The 13,413-nt window shown below is 48.8% G+C and overlaps 1 pseudogene; it reads left to right on the top strand.

Moving 5' to 3' along the window:
* The first annotated feature begins 4,421 nt into the window (after window positions 1–4,421).
* Window positions 4,422–4,544, top strand: LOC120100456 (small nucleolar RNA SNORA17; annotated as a pseudogene).
* Window positions 4,545–13,413: the final 8,869 nt, after the last annotated feature.

The raw sequence follows: 13,413 nt of genomic DNA, 5'->3' as shown, positions 1-13,413 counted from the left end.
GGACACACACACTCATGTGTACACTCATGCACATGCACTCACATGCATACATGGGTGCACACTCACACATACACACATGCACGCTCACACACATACAGGGACACACGCACATACACATACATATACATATTAGGAGAAAAGGAAGAGTTAGGAGGGACACAGGCAGAAGGGACATGCATAGAGAAGAAAGGAAAGGGAGAGAGAAGTTAGGGAGAGGAGGAGGGAGAGGTAGACAGGGAAGGAGGGGGAAGGGACAGAAGGAAACAGGGAGGAGGGGAAGGGAAAGGGAGGGAGGGAGAGAGAATGGTTTAAAGGCCTTTAAAATCACTTAAAAGACATTTTTAAAAGCAATGCTTGAGCTTTATGTGAAGCCTGAATCAAAGTTAGACTGTTTTTAGAAAGTGAAGGGGAAATCGGAGACTTGGAACTCTAACGGGACACCGGTTGGTACCCAGACACTTTTGTTAAAAGGCTTTGGATAACTACTGTGCTTGAGATTTTTAAGCCCATTATTAGAGATGTTTGCAGTTGAAATTATGATGCCTGAGATCAACAAGTTGATCCAGGGATAGTGGGGAGACTGGCCACCGGTCAGCCATTGTTAAGGTGGGATGCTGTCCCACCATAGTAATCATTTATTTTGTTTTAGATTTGGTTGAAAACATTCCAAAGTAGAAAAATTGATACTGTCAAAAAATGTTCTTCTGGAGTCTCACACACTCTCTATCATTAGTGATGGTTTTGTCTTATTGAGAATGCAATGAAAAACACAGACTCTCTCCTTTAAAAATTCATGTCCGCTAGAAGTTTGCACAGAATACAAGTGATCTAATGCCCTCTGGACACTTCAGGTTCCAGCATGAGGCCATGCCCTTTGCAGTCTGGGCCAACAACTTCCATCCCACTGCCTGCACTCATGGAGCTGCCTCTGCCTGAACCCTTCTCAAACCTTACTTACTTACTATGTTTTTTTTCCAGCCAGTAGAACACACACCTCCCTGACCTCTGCCCAGGGATAAGGCCTGTTCCCTCATTCACCAGCCCAGACAGCCCCCATGGCCTTGAAGACTTACTTGCTCCTGGGGCAGCACAAGTCTTCTTGAGGCCATCACTATTTTCTATGCTGAGCTCAGAGCTTCATGCATGGCCAATAAATGTTGGTTAAAATGAATTCAATGGAGAATCAAAAGCCCACAGGTCACGGGAAAGCTAATGAGATCTCAAAGCTCAAAAACTCATATTCGTAACATGTCAGAGTAGAGGAGTCAACTGAGAACGCATTGCCTGTCTTTGGCTACATTTGTTAGATGGAGTCCATGCCTTGGACAGGCAGGTTGTAGGGGAAGTCTTTACCAGAATGGATCACATAGCCTCAGCCGCAGGAATTCTGTCCTTAACTTCAGCTACGAATTGGAGGCTTCCAGAGGGAGACCCTTGGACTCCACATCTGGCATTTCATTTTCTCCCTGACAGCCCTAGAGAATGTGTCTGAAGGGAGAGGTGAGGGGTTTTCTTGGGTGAGCGTCATTCCCTGCTCCCAAAGATAAAAGTGGGCCTACACATCCTACCAGAAAGCCTCTACCTCCTCAGCTCTCTTGGGTTCCATGGCCTTAAAGATCTTTCTTAGTGAAAGCCTCATGCACCCTTCAGTGTGAACTGGTGCGATCCAGTAGGTGTCATGGGATGGGAGATTCCAACATCCGAGAGATCACACAGACCCCAGGCTTCCGAAACAGCTGAACACCCCAGCAAGCATCGGGCACCTTCCTTGTCACTTTGAGAGAAGGATCATGTCATTCCCACCTTATAGCTTTGAGCACTTGGGAATACACTGTGGTAGGCAGCCTGTCCAAGGAGACGTGATTGGCAGGTCTGAGAAGTCCAGGGCTGGAGACAGTTACCATGTCTTACTGGGCATTGCTGTCTTAAGTCAGTCAGGATCATCTTCAGGTGTAGAGGATTTTTTTTTCTTTTGTCTTTTTTTTTCGGAGCTGGGGACCGAACCCAGGGCCTTGCGCTTGCTAGGCAAGCACTCTACCACTGAGCTAAATCCCCAACCCGGTGTAGAGGAATTTTAATCCACCAACGTGGCTGCTCTGGCCAGAGCTCACACCCAAAGACCTTCTAGGTCTATTCGATCTGGCAGGAATGTAGGCAAATCCTAGCACACACCTTTAATCCATAGCAATGAAGGTAAAGTTAGTTTGTAGAAGGAAGCAGCCATGTTTGAAATGACGTCCAACATTCAAAAATAATGCCACAAGCCGGGGTGGAGTCCTGAGAACACGAGCCTGTGGAGCCCATTTTGAATTTTCTCATCCTCACTGGGAGAGAGAGAGTCTCAAGGCTAAAACTATTGCCTTTTTCATGGAGGCTTGAACTCATAAACTTGGACTGCTGCCCCACAATGCTGTGGCTGCAGCAACACCTCAGCTCCTCAGCCTTGCTCCAGGACCAAGGAGGATTACAGACCATAAGAATTGTGCTCACACAGCGAATGAGCCCAGTTCAGGGCTGACTCTGGGCAGTTTTTCTGTTGTTTGGGCTTTACCAGGGAAGTCACCCATGGCAGTCATCACAGAGTTCCGCTTCAAGCTGATCTCAGGCCTGGCTGGGATAGAGACTGACATGGTAAGGCTGAAGCAGGAAGGATCAAAAGACAAGGGCACAGTGACCCAGCAGAAGGTCTTCATCAGGGCTCTGGAGTCATTCACCAGGTGGGGACAGGAAATTAAATCTACAAACACTACTGTCTCTCTGTCTCTGTCTGTCTCTGTCTGTCTCTCTCTGCTTCCCTCCCTCTCTCGCTCTTCCTCTTCCTCTCTCTACCTCTCTACCTCTCTCTGCCTCTCTCTGCCTCTCTCTCTGTCTGTCTCTGTCTCTCTGTCTCTGTCTCTCTGTCTGTCTGTCTCTGTCTCTCTGTCTCTGTCTCTCTGTCTGTCTGTCTCTGTCTCTCTGTCTCTCTGCCTCTCTCTGTCTCTGTCTGTCTGTCTGTCTGTCTGTCTCTCTGTCTCTCTCTCTCTCTCTCTCTCTCACACACACACACACACACACACACACACACACACACACACACACACACACCAGAAGATGGAGGCTTAAGATGGGCATGTTTCTTGGCCATATTCCATAGCTACCTAGCTAATGTCAGAGGACTTGGGCCAAGGTCACACTGATGTCTGTGTCAAGCAGCCAAGTATAATGTGGGTCAGGAGGCCCTTCGGTCTGTTAGTGTCTAATAGAAAGCAACATTCTCTTGTCTGTCTGGTCTCACCAACGAACTTGGAGGCCCTCCTGATTCTTGGTAATGAACCTTTAGTCAGAAAAGTAGGTGGTAGGTGATAATAGGACAAAATGAATCAAGAAGCCTCGAGTGCTGACACTGAACAAGAGAATGCATTTGTAAGAACAAGACAAAGCAAGAATGCTCTCTCTGAGATAGCCAAAAGGTGCCACCCAACAAGACTAAACCAGAAACCCTCACAGAAGGATGTGCACGGGAGCCAAGCAGCACCAAGGTCGGGAGAACATTGCTAATGAGACAATGAATCCAGACCTCTGAGAATGCATGGAGAAGACAAGGCCCCAGGAATGCTGGAACCTACAGTGGGAAAGGACCACTGGCAACCTAGATGTCAGTCTCATCTCCTCGGCAGTGATGTTGATGTTTAGAGGGGAGTCCGGGGGCGCCCGTATTGATCCCAGCCCCAACTACTCTGTATACCTTTCCACTTGTGGAGAAATTCACCACAGAGATATCAGAGTGGGTGCCGGGTCTCACACATACTAACTCTAGGCAGCCCACTCAGAAAGGACGGTGAACTGAGCACCCTCCTGTACTGGATCTCATGGCGTTCTTCTGAACAGCGGAAACTGGAGTTGGTTTTAACTCACGGAGACAGACTTGTGGATCTGCGGTGTGAACTTTTAGATGCATTCTTCTCTAACCAGTCCTCAGCTCAGAGAGCCACAGTGAAACTCTGTTTTCTGAATCTCAGACTGTGTACAGGCTCATGGCCACCCAGGCCTGCTGTAAGTCAGTTCCTGCTGAGGGAGTTTCCCGGGGAAGGTGATGCCAGCTTTCTAACTGCACAGCTCTTTGTCATGACTCAACCATTTCTTTCTCTCCCAGTCAGAAAATCACTCCAGGACACAGGTCGGATGAATACACTTATATATTTTCCCCTTCTCTCTCCTCCTTCTCTTCACACCGTGATTCCTTTACCTTAGAAGCCAAGCAGGGTTGGGAGGCAGCTGTGGATGAAGTATATCCCAGGGGACTTGCGTTTGGTTTCCAGCACCCACATTAGGTAGCTCACAACCACATGGGTCTCCATTTCAAGAGCTCCAACCCCTCCGGCGTCCTCTGCATATATCCACACACAAGCATACACATACACAGAATTAAAAATAAAAGGTAACCCACCCCTAGAGGGCATTGAGGTACCACTGCTGTGTCACATGTAGGTGGCAGGGAGGAGACAGGCTATAACTACGCTCGGTGTTCTGACCTATGAACACCTGGATGACCAGTGGCTAACATTCCCTGAAAAACTGGGAGCCTGAGACAATCACCTGCCTGGCACCAGGGGGACTGAAGAGGTAGCTAGCCTGAGATGGCCACTAGCCTGGTGCCAGGAAGACCTGGAAGGGCTCCCAGGACGGGAAGCAAGCCAGAGACTAGAAGAACCCTACCCTTGGGTCCTTGGTCCCAGGTAGGAATGAGCCTGAGACTGATGGCCTCTCAAAGGGCCACTCAGGTGGCTCAGGTGAGGAATAAGCCCGGGATAACCACCAGTCTGGCACCATGCGGGTCTGGGAGTTTGGGGAGGCAAACCATGGCTGAGATGACCCCTGCCCAGTACCATAATGCACAGACAGGGCATGGCACTTCTGAGACCACCCCAGACACTTGGCGACCCCAGGTGCCACTAAAAGGAGCAAGTCAGTGGTGGAGTGGTGGAAGAGAAAGAGGAACAGAAGGATGCAGGCACAATGAAGAGAGGCAGAACTAGATACTGGAGAGTAGTGAGGAACAGCCTGATGCACCTGGGACCATGGTGGGGTGGTCCTGACCTGTGCTGCCACCAGGGGCCACATCTGTGTCCTTGGCCCTGCAGTAGCAGGGGTCTGTTACCACCAAAGGCCAAGTGGACATCCCCCGGTCTGGGCTGCCACCTGTCTGGGGAGATGTTGATGTTTGAGGGATCTGCAGAACTGACCCTACCCTTCATCTAGACATTGTGGGAGAGCTGGCCTTGGGGCACGAGAACTGACTCTACCACTCATTTCCAATGAGGTGGCATGGTTGAGAGAGAGAGAACCACCCCCTGACCACACACACACACACACACACACACACACACACACACACACGCACACACGCACACACGCACACATGCACACTCACACACGCACGCACGCACGCACGCACACAGGCCTGTGGCAGGTAGGAAAGCTGTCCCTGGGGTCATGAGAGTAGGGGAGCTGACCCTGCCCCTTATCAGTTGCAGCACCTGGGAGAATGAGCCCTGACTTTGCCTGGGCAGCACAGTGGAGTTGGCCCTGGTGGAAGCAGAGGATGAGTAAGCTATCCCCAAGTGTGTGAGTGTGGGAGAACTGGCCTTGCAACTTGTCTGCCCTGCTGGCCATGCCCCTCACTGGCTGCAACACTCTGAAGAGCCTGGGGTTAGAGCTGGCCCTGGTTGTGGGGTTGCTGGTATGCTGGCCTTGAGGATGTGAGGGCAGGAGAGCCAGCAGGCTGACCAGCTCAGACACCTCTCAGGCCCAGACTCAGGGCTTTGAATTGGCTTCCCCCAACATCTACCCCATTGATGAACTGCTGGAGTGAGTGATGGGGCCGGTCCTACAGATCCAAACTCCAGATCTCTATGACACAGGGCAACAACAGAATTTCTGAGAAGACTCCCAAAGGGTGGGGTGAGGGGGGATCCAGTATTGACAGAGTAGCAGAAACCAGAGGCCTCGTAACAGACCAACGAGTCATCGCAAATGAACATTTGTAAGTAGAGAAATGTGGACCAAAGGGTATACTGTGGGACACACTGGGGCACACTATGGCTTCCACAATGAGATTTTTTTTTCTCTATTTGGAGGTCGGGAGGGGGACAGGTTGGAAGGGTGGAAGACAGGTACAAGGAATGAGTGGGATTGGGATGCATGGTATGAAATTCACAAAATAAAAGTCAAGACAAAAAAAACAAATTTAAAAAGAAATAAATTCTAGCACACCAACTTTGACCACAGTTGGCCTTTGAGAGCAAGGTCCTATTCTTCCCCCTATAGGATAACATCTTCCGTGTTTTGTTTTGTTTCGTTTGAAAGTTAAGTGTAAAGGTGTTGGAGACCCTCATGAGCTAACTGCAGCCAGGCTCCCTGTTGCAGTCAGTTACTAACCATTGGCAAACGCCACTAAGGTGGTGGGACAAGATGACCGCTGTTCAGTAGGTTGAGGCTCTGTGGGTCGGCTTGCTGGGGCCACGGGGTCTGCAATTACTTACTCGAACATTTCTTGATTTGTTTTTGATGGCAGCAGCAACATTTTACGGCTACACGTTAATCACATCTACTCTCCCCTCCACTTCCTTGGCAGGGCCGTGATAAGTTGAAGAGCCCCTCTCAGCACGAAGCACCAGACTCCTAGCTCACAGCAGCTCATAGACTTGGAAGCTTTCCCTCGGTCAGTCTAGAGAATGCGGGACCTTTGAGGTCAGGATGCTGGAAGGTGTCTGTGCCGGCCAGACCTGCTGAGCCCCAGGAGGGCCATATGTCAACAACAAGAAAAATGTATGGCTCTTGCTCAAGGTTGTGAGTCCAGATGTGCACTCAGAGAGGAGGTGGCACGCTGAGAGGTGCCGGGGCCAATGGCCAGAGCAGCTGCTCATCAGAAACAAGGCCTGTAATTTGGCACCGAGGAGGGAGCTGTTCCCTCCGCTTGTCTGAAATTGACATTGCTGCTCGGGCTGTTCTGAGATAAACCGTAAGTCTCTCCTGTCTCTGATCTGGGAAGCTGACCTCACAGGCCCCTCTAAGGGGTTCTCGAGGCTGCCCCCCACTCCACAGTGGCTCAGGGTGTGAATTATAGCCCTGGGGGACCCATCCGTCCTTGGAATTTGCACATGGAACTATTACCTACATCTGTGCACTCCAAGAGGGTGGGTACTTGAATATTAACAGACCAGGGAGTCTCTTAGCTTTCGTGTTCCCTGGTGAGTACCTGTGAATGCTGGAGACCTAGGAGAGGTCGGTGTTGGTAGGAGGTGACCAATTGCCATCAACCCCCAAACAACTCAAATTGGACACCCAGAGGAGGTGGTGTTGATGTGAGAGGGGTTTCTTTTTCAAGTGGTCACAGGAAGACGTTGAGTCGGGGTGACAGTGTCTCTCTTCTTCTCTCTTGCTCTCCATCTCTGGGATGGGTGTGGTGACCCATCCACATTTTGCCAATGGCACTTAATGTTCTCAAGCAAAAGGAAAAGGAGGGGGGAGGGGAGGTACAAGAGCCCTGAGCTAGTAAGCAGCAGAATGGCACTTGGAATAATGCTTTTGTTTTGCCAGATTTTCCCTTGAGGGTGTGGCTTAGTCTGTTTGGGATACAAAGTACGACAGACTGGAGCTGAATGGGCAGACATTTGCTTTCCCAGAGCTCTAGAGTCTGGAGGTCCAAGAGTCACAAACAAACAGAAGCCAATCCCTACTCGGGTGTGAATAAGAGCTTGCAGTACCCAGCTTAGCCTGCAGCAAAATACAGCCTTTTTGCACTAAAGAGGATCCTGGGGCTGGAGAGATATGGCTCAGTGGTTAAGAGCACTGGCTGCTCTTCCAGAGGTCCTGAGTTCAATTCCCAGCAACCACATGGTGGCTCACAACCATCTGTAATGGGATCTGATGCCCCCTTCTGGTGTGTCTGAAGACAGCGACAGTGTGCTCATGTACATACAATGAATAAATAATCTTTTGAGAGAGAGAGAGAGAAGAGGAGAGGAGAGGAGAGGAGAGGAGAGGAGAGGAGAGGAGAGAAGAAAGAATCCTGAAGATTAAAGAGCTGGGGATTTGACCCAGGTCATGGGTCGGGTGAGGACATAGATGTGACCTGAGGAAATGAGGGTCTCAGGCTGTTCTGGAGTGAGAGTGACGTGGTCCATGTCAGAAGCCTTTGTGGTCCAGAGGAAGCCTTGGTCTGGCTTTTGGAGAGATCCTCAGGAAAGAAAAAACAGTAGAAATCCCAAACCTTTCCTTCGTTTCTCTTGTCCCCTCTCTCTTTCCTGTTCGCTTCCTCTCCCCATCTTTATTTGAGCTTTGCCTCCAGAGCCCATAGGCGAAGATGGACTCGGGCAGTCTGCCCTCTCATCTGCCATGATAGCTCTTCAGTTGTCACAGATCTGTCTCGCCTCTTCTGTGTGGGAGCTGGGGCTGGAGAGTAATTACATGGTGTATGTGCGTGCATGTTGTGTGTGCATGTTGTGGGCTCACATGTCTGCACAGATTCGAAGAAGTCAACGGAAGACATCCATATTCTGCTCTAGTTTTCAGTCTCCTATCCCCTCGAGGTGGAGTTTCTAACAGAACCTGGAGGTAGATTGACACCCAGTAAATCCCTGTAATCCTCCTGTCTTCACCCCCAAGAGTTCTGGGATAACAGACTCACACACAACCATTCCCAGCTTCTTACATGAGTGTTAGAGACTTGAACCCATGTCTTCTACCTAAGCACTCTTCCCCACTGAGTGATCTCCCAGTCTCTGGTCCACTTCCTCTCATCGACACTTCCTTGTGGGCCCTGTTTCTGCATTCTGGAGTAACACAAATGAAGTCAGCCTCTTAGGAGACCTTAAGAACAAATTTTGCCCTACTCAGGATGTGAGATCCCTTACCTAATGTCCCTTCCATGTTTCAATCTTCCAGACAAACTGGTCTCTTCCTACAATATATTTTATTTCCAATAGAAAACTCTTAAATATGCTTGTCAGAATGAAGCCCACATTAACTGTCACAATACTGCTTCCTTCCAAGTGATGATACTGTCATTCAAACCCTCAGAAATTACTTCAGAAACAAATGTTAGTGCCAAGCCCACTTACAGCATAAAAACCACAGGTCTGAGTCGCCAGGACAGAGTTTCTGTTCTCACAGACAGGGCTATAGTCCAAGGGGAGAATCCGGTACTGAACAGCCCAGCAAATAAGAACGGAGGGGACGGAATGCAATGAAATAATAGCTTTTTTTTTTTTCACAACCAAACAACAGATCTGGATTCTAAAGAGCACTTGTGTTAAGTGAGACAATTTCTAGTTACGGGTCTAATAATCTTGTATCCGTATATAGTTTTAAGAACAGGTTTCGCGGGGCTTTGTGTGCTGTGATCCATACGACAACCTTGTTAGGTAAAATAGGACAGGCAATTTTTAGATAATTAAGCCCATTTTGTAAATGAGGAAACTGAGACTTATTTCAGTAGTAACGCAGCCAGGGAACGTGTGGGATTCACAGCCCTCTAACACGGCTGTTCTGTTCATGGTGCCTGACTGCACAAATTAACATTAACAAGATTGCTGGTAGCTTCTGCTTGTTTCCCCGAGCCGGCTCTAGCAACGTTGTTAGCAGTATTGTCTGCAGTTTTTAACATATGTATGCATCTGTAGATTTATGTCGTGCTTATGGTGGTTTGGAAAACGCATCTTGCACTCACCGTCAGTCTTGGAAATCAGACCTTGCTCCTGGGAAGCAGAAATAGGCTGGCCAGCATCAGGAGACACCATTGTATAGCTAGGCTGGTTTCCCCATCAGGAAGTACTGGAGAGACATCTGGGAGATCAAGTGGCCCCACAGTTAATAGCCACAATTTCACAGAGATGACATGGTCAGGCACAGGCAGGGGGCCCCGGCAGTGGGGTCACAGGGCACAGCTGTGGGGAAGCAACCACACTGGGCCAGTGGGTCACAGGGGGCTTGGGGGATGAGCAGAATTAAGCTCCCAGCAGTGTAGATGGTGGTGTTTGGAAGGCTGCTAAATGAGGTGTGTAGCAGGGAGCCCCCAATTCTGTGACTGAGCAACAACACAGATGTTCTGCCCCCGCTGGCCTCCTTGGCCCTTTCTTTCTCTTCTCAGTCCTGAAGGGACACGTAGGGAATGAGCACACCCATCTTCCTCAGAGATCTCACCACTCACCTATTTAGATGCCAACATCAGAAAACACGCTTCATTCTGTCTCCAGTTAGGTTTCTGACCGTCTACTGTGCAGTGTCTGTGTGCCATACACAGATGTGGATCTATGTAGCACTTCCTCGTGCCCTCGGGAACTGCCCAGTTACCTAGACCAAGAGTAACCAGAAAAGCTCAGTGGCTGCCCTTGAGGTGTCTTGGGGCTCTGTGAAAGTCTTCAGATAAAAGGAACTCTTCAGAAAGTAGCAGGAGCTACACAGGCAAACACATCGGACAAAAAGAAAGTTCCCAAGGGAGAGTAGGACTTCCTCATTTCTGTCACACCTGACAAGGTTTATTTTGACACAGTTCAAGTGGTGTGAAAGTCAAGGTGACCGGTGTGCAAGGTGGCTGGTCACACTGCATCCACGGCCCAGAACAGAGAGATAAATTCTAGTGTTTATCTACCTCGATTCAGTACAAAATCAGCCCATGGAACGGTGCCACCCACATTTAGGATGGATCTACCTATCTCAGCTAGCCCAACCTAGAAACCCTCAGAGGTCCTTCTCCTCAGTGACTCTCATCTGGTCAGGCTGATGGTCAGTATCAGCCATCAGGAGGACCACACTGTTCTCTACAAGAGAGCTAAGATGTCTATCCTTCCCGCCTCGCCATGCAGAAGGCCATCATCCCTCCTTTAAGCAACTGGATCACAGCTGCAGGGGTTCAAGGGATCCGAGTTGAACTAGCATCACTACTAAGGCCTGGAGGGCGACAGGGAGAGTGTCTGCCGTGGACTCCGTTGTTAGTGATGGATGCCGATGACTGCAGTAACCATTGTGACTGTCACTCAAGCGGCACGTGGAAGGAAAGTAAAACACGAAACAGCAAAAGCAAACAAAGCAAGCCATGCACACCAGGGCATGCAGTTTAGATTGCCTTGGTCTGGGGGGATGGCATGGGACTTGCTCTTTAGTTGGTCACATGTGATTTTAGCTAGCCCTCTGCGATGACTACTCTTGGTTGGTGAAAACACACCCTAAATCTGGGCCATGCCTCCTGATGACAGCCCTCGTAGAAGGACGTGCAAGGGCAAAGTGCGTGCTTTTGCCTGTTTGCTCTCACTCTTGCTGCTAAGTTCACCTACGCTGCTACTCAGGCATTCATTCCTTCACTGGGGTTAGAACCCACCTTTTTGCAGAATTCCGACATTCACTGGAGACTTGTAGCTTTCTAGGAATCCTCGGGAACTCCAGCACCAGATAGGAACTGCTGAGACACCCAGTCTCATGGAAGGGACAACTACCAGATAATTGGCCTTTCTACTGGGAAACAGCCACTGGTGAACTATCAACAGCACAACCAGTAAGCCACTTTAATAATAAATTTCCCTTAAATATATAACATATATATTCATTTATTTTCATTCATTCTATGTACTCTATTTCTTTAGAGAACCCTGAGCAACTTACCCTCTCTATTAGGGTTCTCTAGAGGAACAGAACTGATGGATTATGTGTGTGTGTGTGTGTGTGTGTGTGTGTGTGTGTGTGTGTGTAATGTATATGTATGTATGATTTATTAGAATGGCTTATATGCGGTCCAGGTAGTCCAACAGTGACAGTCTACCAACAGAAGGCCCAAGAATTTAAGAACTTAGTAGTTGTTCAGTCCACGAGGTTGGATGTCTTAACTGTCCTTCAGCATGTTCTGGGATCATGAAGTAGACTCTAATGTCAGTGAAGGAATGGACTTGCCAGCGAAAGTGAGAGCAAGCAAAGAAACCCAGGGTCTTTCTTCCATGTTGGCTGCCAACAGAAGGTGGGGCCCAGATTCAAGGTGAGTCTTCCCGTCTCCAAAGATCTGGATTAAAGGTGGGTCTTTCCACATCAAATGATTTAATTAAGGAAAAAACTCCCTTGCTGGTGTACCCAGCTGCTTGGATTTTAGTTAATTGCAGATATGGTCACCTTGACCACCAAGAATAGCATCGCACCCTTTGAGCCTGTATCCTGGCCTATTGTGACAGACATGGGTCAAATGAATCCAATGAACCAGTCAAACTTAGAGGCCCTGAGGACCAGCAAGGATGAGGAACGCCTGAAAAGATTCTTTAAATGCTAATTGTCTCCAAATCCTATTAACTGCTTTCCTTTTGTGTTGTATTTCTCAGCTTAAGGTGTTTGCATATTTGTTTACTCCCCATGGTTTATTCCACCTGGGCTCTCCACTGAGCATGTGCCCCAGCATAGTTGAGTGGTCCCAGGAGGCTCCCAGCACACTAACCTGCAAGTTTGTTTGATGTGGCTACTCTGGCTGTTCTCCAGTTTGATCCTGAATCCATCACATCGCTTCAATTTGTTCTCCATTCCTTAACTGCAGCCAGACTTTTGGCTACTTTATTGGGTTCCTTTTCCTAACACCCTTCCTCGTCCTTCCAAGCCCCCAACACTAGGTAGGAGAGAAAGAAGGTTAGAGGGGAAAGGGGGCGTCAATCTCCTTAGACTACTTCATGCTTATAAGAGCATCAAGTTCCTTGGAGCAGAGTTGATCTTCTCCTCTAGTACATCCAATTTCTTCTTCTCATCTTCTACTGACTGGTTCTGTGTGTCAACTTGACACAAGCTGAAGTTATCACAGAGAAAGGAGCCTCCCTTGAGAAAATGCTTCCATGAGACCCAGCTGTAAGGCATTTTCTCAGTTAGTGATCAAGAGGGGAAGGGCCCAGTCCATCGTGGGTGGTGCCGTCCCTGGGCTGGTGGTCTTGGGTTCTATAAGAGAGCAAGCTGAGCAAACCAGGGGAAGCAAGCCAGTAAGTAACATCCCTCCATGGTCTCTGCATCAGCTCCTGCTTCCTGCCCTGCTTGAGGTCCAGTCCTGACTTCCTTTGGTGATGAACAGCAATGTGGAAGTGTAAGCTGAATAAACCCTTTCCTCCCCAACTTGCTTCTTGGTCATGATGTTTGTGCAGGAATAGAAACCCTGACTAAGGCACATCTCTTTGCACATAACCACTTGACAGACCACAACAATAGCAAACAGCCAGCCAATCAGCCTCTTCTATCAGGGCTCAAGCATTTATATATTGTCTCAAGAGTCCCCCGAATTCTAAACATCTTCAGTGGCAAAATTACACCCCTGACAGAGCACGAGACAAATTCCAGTCAGCTGCTGTGGTCAATCTGAAGCCTTATATCCCACACCTGGGCTTAAAACAAACAAACAAACAAACAAACAAACATTCCCAT

This window comes from Rattus norvegicus, chromosome 1 (genome assembly GCF_036323735.1).
Source record: "Rattus norvegicus strain BN/NHsdMcwi chromosome 1, GRCr8, whole genome shotgun sequence".
Taxonomy (NCBI): Eukaryota; Metazoa; Chordata; class Mammalia; order Rodentia; family Muridae; genus Rattus; species Rattus norvegicus.
The sequence above is the reverse complement of the archived record's forward strand: the minus strand, read 5'-3'. Positions and strand labels throughout refer to the sequence as shown.